Raw genomic sequence first — 10,858 nt, 5'->3', positions numbered from 1 at the left:
TTGGAGCAGTGCCCGCCCCCTGCTCTGTGGCCTGGGAGGAAGGGTGTTTCCTGGTCGCCTGTAGGAAGTTTCGGCCTCGTAGCTTGTTGTGAGGTGAAGGTGGAGAAGGGACCCCGGAGCCCTAAGTCTGGTGAGGCGGCCTCCCAGAGAAGTACTTCATGTGAGCAGTGCAGCAGCTGGCGGTGACAGAAGTGGGAGAAGTGTGGAGTGAGCGCTGGGCCGGAGAAGTTGTGAAGTGAGGGTGAGGAAGTGAAATCAGTGCTCAGCATTTCCTGACTTCTAGGGGGTACATAGAGGAGGGAGCAGGACGCCCCCCATAGACCTGGCTGTGTTGGGTGTGCTGTTCCTCCCACTCTGGGTGAGGGAGTAGATGTGAGGTGTGGAATGGCAGCTATTAGCAGGGTGTCACCTCACCTATCATGTGTACATGTACTGATCTGTAAGATGCCCCCCATACTATGCCCTATGGGGGCTCATTCACACCAGGTGCAGGGGGTCACCTCACCTATCATGTGTACATGTACTGATCTGTAGGATGCCCCCCATACTATGCCCTAAGGGGGCTCATTCACACCAGGTGCAGGGGGTCTGCATTGGGCAGCTATTAGCAGGGTGTCACCTCACCTATCATGTGTACATGTACTGATCTGTAGGATGCCCCCCATACTATGCCCTATGGGGGCTCATTCACACCAGGTGCAGAGGGTCTGCATTGGGCAGCTATTAGTAGGGTGTCACCTCACCTATCATGTGTACATGTACTGATCTGTAAGATGCCCCCCCATACTATGCCCTAAGGGGGCTCATTCACACCAGGTGCAGGGGGTCTGCATTGGGCAGCTATTAGTAGGGTGTCACCTCACCTATCATGTGTACATGTACTGATCTGTAGGATGCCCCCCATACTATGCCCTAAGGGGGCACATTCACACCAGGTGCAGGGGTTCTGCATTGGGCAGCTATTAGCAGGGTGAGGTGACATATTATGTGTACATGTACTGATCTGTAAGATGCCCCCCCATACTATGCCCTATGGGGGCACATTCACACCAGGTGCAGGGGGTCTGCATTGGGCAGCTATTAGCAGGGTGAGGTGACATATCATGTGTACATGTACTGATCTGTAGGATGCCCCCCATACTATGCCCTATGGGGGCTCATTCACACCAGGTGCAGGGGGTCTGCATTGGGCAGCTATTAGCAGGGTGAGGTGACATATCATGTGTACATGTTGTACTGATCTGTAGGATGCCCCCCATACTATGCCATATGGGGCAACTTCACGCCAGGTGCAGGGGGTCTGCATTGGGCAGCTATTCCAGCACATTTCCGCCACACACCAAGGTAGGATACCTCGTCTCCTGTGTGGTCAGTTCACATCTCTGCCATACAGGCACTGTGCGCTGAAACAAAGTATGTCTGACCATCGCTGCACGCCAGCTCAAAGAACTTCATTAAATGTCACTATGTGACATTTCAAGAAAGTTCATAAAAAGAAAAAAAAAGTGAACAGTTTTGGCACATCGGCGTTGCCTGCACCGCAATGCACATCAGCAACTGCGTTGTGACGTAGCAGCTGGTGTAAATGGGCCCTAATGATCCAGATGAACTGCTGTGCAGCTCACTATACACATTCCAATCTGACATGACAACTTCTGCGCTATCAACTGTAAACTGGCTACACACATTACACACTGATTGTGCAATCCACTTTAGATCTGCCGATATGTATGTTATAGAAGGGCCTGTCTGACTTGACAGGTAGGTCCTCTCGAATGACATCATTTTGGTAAATATAAAGTTGATTGTATGGAAATTGGGATGAGCTCAGGCATCTTCAAATATTTAGTTTGAACCACCCTGAGCTATCCCACCAAGAAGTTGTCATTGCAGACAGCCAGACATAAGCCCCATTCCCCATCACCCATGTACACACCCCTTATACCCGTGTTTCTCAACCTTTTTTCAGTCAAAGCACCCCTTAAAATTTTATAGACAATATGGAGTCACCCCCATTCTTAAATTTAAAAAGGATTCCAATAGCTTTACTTAATGCAGCAACATCCCCGCAAGTAGGACACCCAATGTTAGAGGTGATTTATTCTTCCAAAGCAAATACAGTTAAACCTTGGATTGCGAGCATAATTTGTTCCGGAATCGTGCTTGTAATCCAAAGCACTCTTATATCAAAGCAAATTTCCCCATAAGAAATAATGGAAACTCAGAGGATTCCTTACACAACCATTTATTCATAAGTCCTTCAGTTTATAGTCCATATAAAAAGATTATAGCCATGTGATTGGTTGTGTAACCATAAAATGTCCATCCACAAATGGCGCCTCCACAAGGGGATTAGAAGCAAAATCCAGCAGAGTATAAAAGAGAAGAGAGGCTCCTCTTAAGTGTAGCAATATTGTTACATTTAATGAAGGTACAACATTTAGCAACTTACATGGTTGATGATTAAAACAGACCCATCCAAGTATGGAGGCCTTTGGGGTAAAGCTGTCCACATAGATCATCCTCCACACCGCCGGTCTCACCGTTGTCGGTCTGCAATCATGACCGAGAAGACTACCCTGCAGTAGTGCAATCTGAAAGTGAGGCTTGACACACTCATGGAGCGCAGTGTGGAAGGGATGATGTTGATGGCGGTGCGGAGGATAATCTATGTGGACACCTTTACCCCGGATGCCTGCGTACTTAGATTTGCCTGTTTTAATCATCAACCATGTGAGATGCTAAATGTTGTACCTTCATTAAATGTAACCAAGTTGCTACACAGAGGTGCCTCTCTTCCCTTTTATACTCAGTTGTCCCATGACGCTACGTGTATATCAAGACATCGCTTGTTTATCAAGTCCAAAATGTATAAAAAAAAATGTTGCTAGTCTTGCAAAACGCTCTCAAACCAAGGTACTCTCTATCCAAGGTTTTACTGTACACTTTTGCAAATTGGTACTGACTAGTATTCCGATGTTTCTCTTCTCCCTCAGTTTTTCTCCATCACTCAGCTAATGTGACCCCAACACTGATGGGGAGGGTCAGGCAAAGATGCTATTCAGGGGACTGACAGCCTCCATATCAACTGATGATGCCATTGGTTGTTAGGATGGCTGAAGCTAGAAGGTCATAATGGTGTACAACGATAACCTGTGACTTTGTGTAACTAAAAGGCAGGCTTCATCCATACGCCAGCTTGTATACAATTTTTAGGCTTTTTGCCAAGGCGCTCCTGAAGGAACCTCAAGGCACCCTGGTTGGAAAAGGCTGCCTTGTACAGATGTAGCTGGGTGGCAGGATAGCCCTGCAGCTTATGTGAGCGGTCTGCAGTGACAACTTCTTGGTGGGATAGCTCAGGCAGGTTCAGACTCCCATCCAAATACACCTGAGCTCCTCCCTAATCCAAATCTGTGATGAGCCTTATATCTAACACAATCATGTAATGCGAGGACCTTCTGAACTAGCCAAACAGTCTGGATGAAATCAGAAAGACCCCTACATTACATAGTTGTTGATAGACCTTGGGTACAAATGATCTCCTCCTTTTTTTTTGCATGCTCATCTCGTATCAAAAATAAAGAGGTTACTAAAGTTAGGAAAATTCTCGTACGACAGAATACTACTTCAGAAGTGATGTATTGTAATGTAACATGCGTGGCTGTGCTCTTTTGTTATTTTTCAGACGAATACTGATTAAACTAAAATTGTACAATCTGTTATCCTATGAGAAAAATGTTCATGTTTGTCCCTTCAGATAATTTCAGAGTAATTGTGATTGGCTCTTAAAAGCTGTGTACTAACAATCCGATTATCTTTGAAAGCAGTGTTTTTCATCCAATTTTCTTATCGTGTACTAGGCTTTAGATCTAACAACACTACTATGTAGTGCAAGAGAGGTCCTCATATTACATAGCTTTGGTAAATCTAAAGTTGATTGTACAACCAGATTGATGGAAAATTCCAGGCTCACCATAGACATTACATGCATATAGTGCCTGATTGGGAACAGATTGATTATATACTGTAGTTTAGGTAGGCCCTCATATTGTATAGCTTTGGTAGATTGAATGTTGGTTTTACAGATATTGCACAGTCAGATTGTGACATGTAGAATGAACCTAAAGCTCACCACACACACACTTGAGAATCGGATTGTACAATCTTTTTTAGGTCTACTGACTAGTATGTAGTACAAGGGCATGCCTGATTGGCTACAGATTGTATAGTTTAGGTAGGCCCCCATATCGCATAGTTATGGTAGATCTAAAGCTGGTTCAGTTTTTTTCAGTTTGAGAATGGGAAATCTTCCACGCTGCGCTAGTGTATTCTGACTGCAGGGTTCCTCCAACATCAGAATACACAGATCAGCGCTGCAGCTGCTGATAAAGTGGCTTTTATCTGACAGGACAGTTAGAACAGAAGGTAATAGAGCAACTTCTGTTCAGTTGCAGTGTTGCCGAAATACGGGCAGTCTCTGCTGAACCAGACAAATTCCAATCCATCTATTGCCACCTTTTAGGTAATTATACAGTCAGAATGCAACATGTTTGGTGAGCCTAAACATCATTGTCCAGTTAGATTTGTAACCTACAGTATTTGTCGTGCTTATGGAGTGTGATTAAGCTACTCACTAGTTGAAGTTGCCTGAATGTAAACGCATCGCAATCCTATCCAGAAACGCTATCGGATTGGATTGATAAAATAATTCAATGTGTTCATAAGTATGATGTTATGCAGTTAAGTAAATCTAATTTATAGGCAAAGCCCCTTTTTATTTTGTTTTGAATAGGAAGGGGGTAAACCTACCTCTAGTATATTTGTATTCTGCTTCTGATTGGAGAAATTTCCCTTCACTTCCTGTCCCAGAGATGCAGCAGGAAATAACAGGAGATTTCCCCAAAATGAGGGGAGAGGAGACCACCTGTAGATTGTAGACTGTGTTCATTAAAAGATTTAGGGCTTGTTTACAACTGCAAACCAGCTGAAAGCACAGCCACTGGTGTGCGCTGAGAGAACCAGTGCTTATGCTCAGATCCCAACACATCACGCTGTTTTTTTATAAAAAATTCACATTTCATTGAGTTCTATGCCTGCAGCAATGTTATGATGCAATACATGCAGTACTTTTTTCAGCACACACCATAGCAATCTGGTGGTGTGAGTTGACTTTGATGACTTCATATAAAATAAAGCTAATTGCCCAATGGAGCCCAATGCAAATGGTGTGAATGGACAGTCTCTTGTCCTGGTGGCTTTGGATTTCTCCTCATTTCATGTCTTGGTGACAGTGGTCAGCAGGACAAATAGGGTAAAGCTGCCCATGGATGGGTAGAATTTTGATTGAAAATTCTTAGAAGAATGCTCCAAGAAATTTCCTTTTATTTTTCCATTCATTAGTGGATCTAATTGGTATTCATTTTTGACCATAGTGCTGAGAAAATTAGAGGGAGCATGATTGAAAATTTTTCTAGAACTAACCATTTATAACCGTGTATGTGGTTTTTTGTTTGGTAAAGTCTATTCATTCCAAATTAGAATGTAAAAAGTTAACAAAATCTTTTGAAAGACATTTAAATGTTCTGCCCTTTCCAAAGAATTTTCATTCGATATTCTGTCCATCTCTGGCCAGCTTTTAACTGTCACATGCAACATGGCAGTATAAACTTGATTGGGGTTCCAATTCTTCTCTATTCAAAAAATGTTGATGCATGCATATTACCTTGTTAACTAAACTGTAAAACTTTATATTGTACCTACTAACGTGAGCATTTTTCTTTCTTTACATTATTTTGAGTAACTGAGTTTTATTAAATACACCTCTATTTGTACTGGTCACCATTGTTACTGAGAAAAACAAGTGAGGGGAAATCCAAAATGTTAAAGTTGTCACTAGAAGGAAAAAAAATAAAAGGAAAGCTTCTAATGGAGACCTAAGTTCTATGGTCTGAGGGGAATTATCCACTTTGAGAGATTTCCTCTAACTTCCTGTTGTGTCTCTGGAACAGGAAATGAAGATACACAGAATGGTATACTGACAGAAAATAAATTCTGTCATTTAACCCATCCCTAATAAAATGTGTATGTGTGTGTGTGTGTATATGTGTGTGTGTGTGTATATATATATATATATATATATATATATATATATATATATATATATATAAATAAATAAAATCTAGTATCTCACACAAGTCAGTACATCCCTCACATTTTTGTAAATATTTTCTTATATCTTTTCATTGGACAACACTAATAGCCCATTCACACTAGCACGACTTGTGAGATGACTTGTGTAGCCCCAGGTCGCTTGACATAACAAAAGCAGTGTTAATCAATCAGTGCCGTCTTAATTGTCACTACTGAAGTTGCTCCGACTTCAGAAAAGGGTCCTGTACTACTTTGAGGCGACCTGTGATCCGACTGTCCCATATACTTCAATGGGAGTCGCATCCTTATCTTAATTGAAGCGACTTGTTATCAGACTTTCCAGGAAGAAGAAAGAGATTAGCCAGGCATTCCCCACAGACAAAGTCGCCTGTCTCTTCAAAGTAGTGCACAAGTCTCTTCCAAGTCTCTTCAAGTCACGGGGCGACTTTCTGGTCGTGGTAGTGTGAACCGGCTCTGAAGAAATAACACTTTGCTACAATGTAAAGTAGTGAGTGTACAGCTTGTATAGCAGTGTAAATTTGTACACACAGCCATTAACCACTTCTAGACCGGGCCTTTTTCTGACACTTGTTGTTTACAAGTTAGTCATTTTTTTGCTAGAAAATCACTTAGAACCCCAAACATTTTTATATATATATATATATATATATATATATATATATATATATATATATATATATATATATATATTAGCAGGATCTCTACAGAATAAAATGGAGATCGTTGCTGTCGTACAAACGCAATTTTTTTTTAAAAAAAAAATACAATTTTTTGAATTACAAAAAAAGAAAACAGCATTGTTAGCCAAATTTTAAGGTCTCTTTATTACGCTGTCCAGTTCAGAAATGATACAGTTGCAGCAGATGTCCATGCTCTGGATAGAATAGGCTAGTTTATGTACAGACTGTAATGGTCTGTATTATTCTTTATCTTTTTTACGAATAGATTTTTCTGGTGGAAGAAAACTTATCAGTGAATTTCTACATTCTCCAAGTGTCTGTCATCCAAAATTTACACTACCGTTCAAATGTTTGGGGTCACCCAGACAATTTCATGTTTTCCATGAAAACCCACACTTTTATTCATCAAATGAGTTGCAAAATAAATAGAAAATATAGTCAAGACATTGACGAGGTTAGAAATAATGATTTTTATTTTTCTGAGTGGGTGGGTGTAGGTGTGCTATCAATCCAACCTATGTTTTTATATAAAGGCCTGCACTAGTGTGGTTTGCTTTGCCTGAGAAGAGACCAGATTATATGCAGGCCGGGTATAGCACACCATCAGTGAAGGACCCCTAAGGTCTTTAATTCTCTCCTTCCACATATACTCAAGACTTCATGAGTACACATCGGATGGCTGACGACTCACGGAGCCTTAGAAGCGGTTATTTCTTATGATCATTGAACAATGCTGGAGACGTGGATAGGTTGATGGAATGCTCCTTACACGCTGTTAGGACAAGTGTGCCATACCATATATCTGACCTCTCATTAATTTGAGGGTCAACTCATTCTGGTAAGAGTTTTACTGTACGGAGCACAGCGGTGGAATTACAACCTAATTCTGCTTGCATCTTCTGCTTTCTACACCAAGCTGTTGAAGGACTTTTGTCTTGTCATGGTCTGTGACATTGTTTCCAATTCATGCCCCCTTCTTATGGACTCATTATGAGGGTTGTGTCATTTGTATGCTTTATACTATCAACTGTTGTGGTGATGCGTTAATGTGTTATTTTTTCCTATATTATCTATAGCACATATAGTGTCACTTCTATTTGGCGCTGCACTTTCATTGCTCTGTGTTTCTTTGGATCAATCGTATCTTATTGTGCTGGCAGCCTAGTCTTTCCTCAGCCTCTTTATCTGGGTGCTGTTGGCCCTTTGGCCTGTTGTTAATTTTTGTTGTGAACTAGCGTGGCTTCTCACCTTTTCTTCTTAATGATTTTTATTTGAAATTATTTTGTCCTTCAAACTTTGCTTTCATCAAAGAATTCTCCTTGTGCAGCAATTACAGCCTTGCAGACCTTTGGCATTCTAGCTGTCAATTTGTTGAGGTAATCTGAAGAAATTTCACCCCACGCTTCCTGAAGCACCTCCCACAAGTTGGATTGGCTTGATGGGCACTTCTTATGTACCATATGGTCAAGCTGCTCCCACAACAGCTCAATAGGGTTGAGATCTGGGGACTGCACTCCATTAAAGACAGAATACCAGCTGACTGCTTCTTCCCTAAACAGATCTTGCATAGTTTGGAGGTGTGCTTTGGGTCATTGAGCTGTTGTAGGAGGAAATTGGCTCCAATCAAACACTGTCCACAGGGTATGGCATGGCATTTCAAAATTAAGTGATAGTCTTCCTTATTCAAAATCCTTTTTACCTTGTACACATACCAGCACCAAAGCAGCCCCAGACCATCACCTTACCTCCACCATGCTGAACAATTGGTGTCAGGCACTCCTCCAGGATCTGATCACTTGTTCTGCGTCTCACAAATGTTCCAAACGACTCAAACTTAGATGTCTGTCCATCACACTTTTTTTCCAATCTTCCTCTGTCCAATGTGTTCCTTTTGCCCATCCTAATCTTTTCCTTTTATTGGCCAGTCTCAGATATGGCTTTTTCTCTGCCACTCTGCCTAGAAGGCCAGCATCCCGCAGTCGCCTCTTAACTGCGGACATTGAGACTGGCGTTTTGCGGGTACTGTTTAATGAAGCTGCCAGTTAAGGATCTGTGAGGAGTCTATTTCCAATGCTAGAGACTCTAATGTACTTGTCCTCTTGCTTATTTGTGCACCAGGGCCTCCCACTTCTCTTTCTATTCTGGTTAGAGCCTGTTTGTGCTGTTCTGTGAAGGGAGTAGTACACACCATTTGTAGGAAATCTTCAGTGTTTTGGCAATTTCTTGCATGGAATAGCCTTCATTTCTCAGAACAAGAATAGACTGTCGAGTTTCAGAAGAAAGTTCTCTTTTTCTGGCCATTTTTGAGAGTATAATCAAAATCACAAATGCTGATGCTCCAGATACTCAACTAGCTCAAATGAAGGCCAGTTTTATAGCTTCTCTAATCAGCACAACAGTTTTTAGCTGTGCTAACATAATTGCACAAGGGTTTTGTAATCATCAATTAGCCTTTTAACATGATTAGCTAACACAATGTACCATTAGAACACAGGAGTGATGGTTGCTGGAAATGGGCCTCTGTACACCTATGTAGATATTCCATTAAAAATCAGCCATTTCCAGCTAAAATAGTCATTTACCACAATAACAATGTCTAGACTGTATTTCTGAGTAATTTAATGTTATCTTCATTGAAAAAAAACTGTGCTTTTCTTCCAAAAATAAGGACATTTCTAAGTGACCCCAAACTTTTGAACGGTAGTGTATATGTGCTGCCTAATAAACTGCCTTTATAAGTACAGCTTTTTACTTAAGCTAGCCATATACTTTTAGGCTGGGTTCAAATATCTCCGGAGTGGCTCTGGTGCGAATTGCACAGGAGTCCTGTGTGTCTTCTGGTCCATTTAGGTCCAAATTCAGCCAAAAATTCGGAATGAAATCGGACCTGAAACAGTGAACAGGGACGCACCAGACCCCTGCTGTGAGCCACCCTATTCGGCAGTGTGAACCCAGCTTTAAACTTTCTTGTTCAGCCCCTGCGGACTAGACACACAAAAGAAAAAAAAATGAATAGATTACTTATGGATGTGGGAATCTCCCCTGTTGGCTATTTGTATTTAGATAGCAACAGCACTTGAAGCTGTTTGAATACCCAAACATTGACTGCATTTGATGCTGTCACTGTTCATCTGACAATCCAAACATTTTCAAATCACCTTTTAATTAAAATTTCAGTTGACTTGTGTTGAGCTGGATGGTGCCGACAGAGTCACCCGTGGCTAAAGTTTTGGAGAGATTCAACAGGAATCTGCTGAATTTTGAGGTGTGTTTGGCCAGCTTTAATCCATAGATTTGTCCTTTTTTATATGAGAGATTTTTCTTTCAACTGTGTAGGTTTTTGGCCACTGATCTAGAGGAATGAACAGGAGCTTATCTATAAAAAATGTAAGTTTAAAAAAAAAAAAGTGGTGGCCAAGGTGTTCTAGAAGAAAATTTTAATTTAGTGTAGGCCCCGTTCACATTTGGGCGATTAGGAATTGTTTGCAGAATCAGCGAGATTCTGCCCCAATTCCAAGCGGGGTGCATTTTTGCCACGATTTCACGCAGAAAACGTGTGTACAATTGCTCCTGGCTCAGGGCTAAAGTTTGGTTCTTGAGCTTCTTTTAAGTGAATGGGCTACCCATGTGACATGTGGAAACATGAGTCAATTGCGCTTTGAAAATTGCTAGCTGGAACCTGCTTTCTTGATAGGCAATATGTGAATGGGGCCTTATTCAGACAATATAAACATCTTTCCTTTTGCTCCATTGTTTTAAACTTAAAGCAGCATACCTGCTATATTTTTCATAGACTTGACGTTTTGTATGTGGCCTTAGCTGTCCTTTGATAATCATCAGGGAGCATAAAAGGTATTTATTACTTATTTCAGATTATGGTTAATTGCATATGTCTCAAGGAGCCGTTACTCTCTTTATTACTACTACTCTTTTTTGTTTCTATTCCATATAGTATGGACAGATGTAAACTATTGAAGCATTTGTGGAAAATTTGTAACCTGCAAACC

The 10,858-nt window shown here is 41.3% G+C and overlaps 1 protein-coding gene across 2 annotated transcripts in view; it reads left to right on the top strand.

The window, feature by feature from the left end:
* CYFIP1 (cytoplasmic FMR1 interacting protein 1) overlaps positions 1-10,858 on the top strand; it is a 235,650-nt gene continuing 224,792 nt past the window's right edge. The window contains exon 1 of one of the 2 annotated variants that reach the window (XM_082244824.1): positions 1-241. The gene's annotated coding sequence lies outside the window, so the exon portion shown is untranslated. The remainder of the gene's footprint in view (positions 242-10,858) is intronic. The other variant, XM_082244823.1, reaches the window with a different exon arrangement.

The sequence above is a fragment of the Pelophylax lessonae genome (assembly GCF_965119305.1).
Source record: "Pelophylax lessonae genome assembly, chromosome: 2".
Classification (NCBI taxonomy): Eukaryota; Metazoa; Chordata; class Amphibia; order Anura; family Ranidae; genus Pelophylax; species Pelophylax lessonae.
Note: the sequence above shows the minus strand (reverse complement) of the source record. Positions and strands in the feature narration are given on the sequence as shown.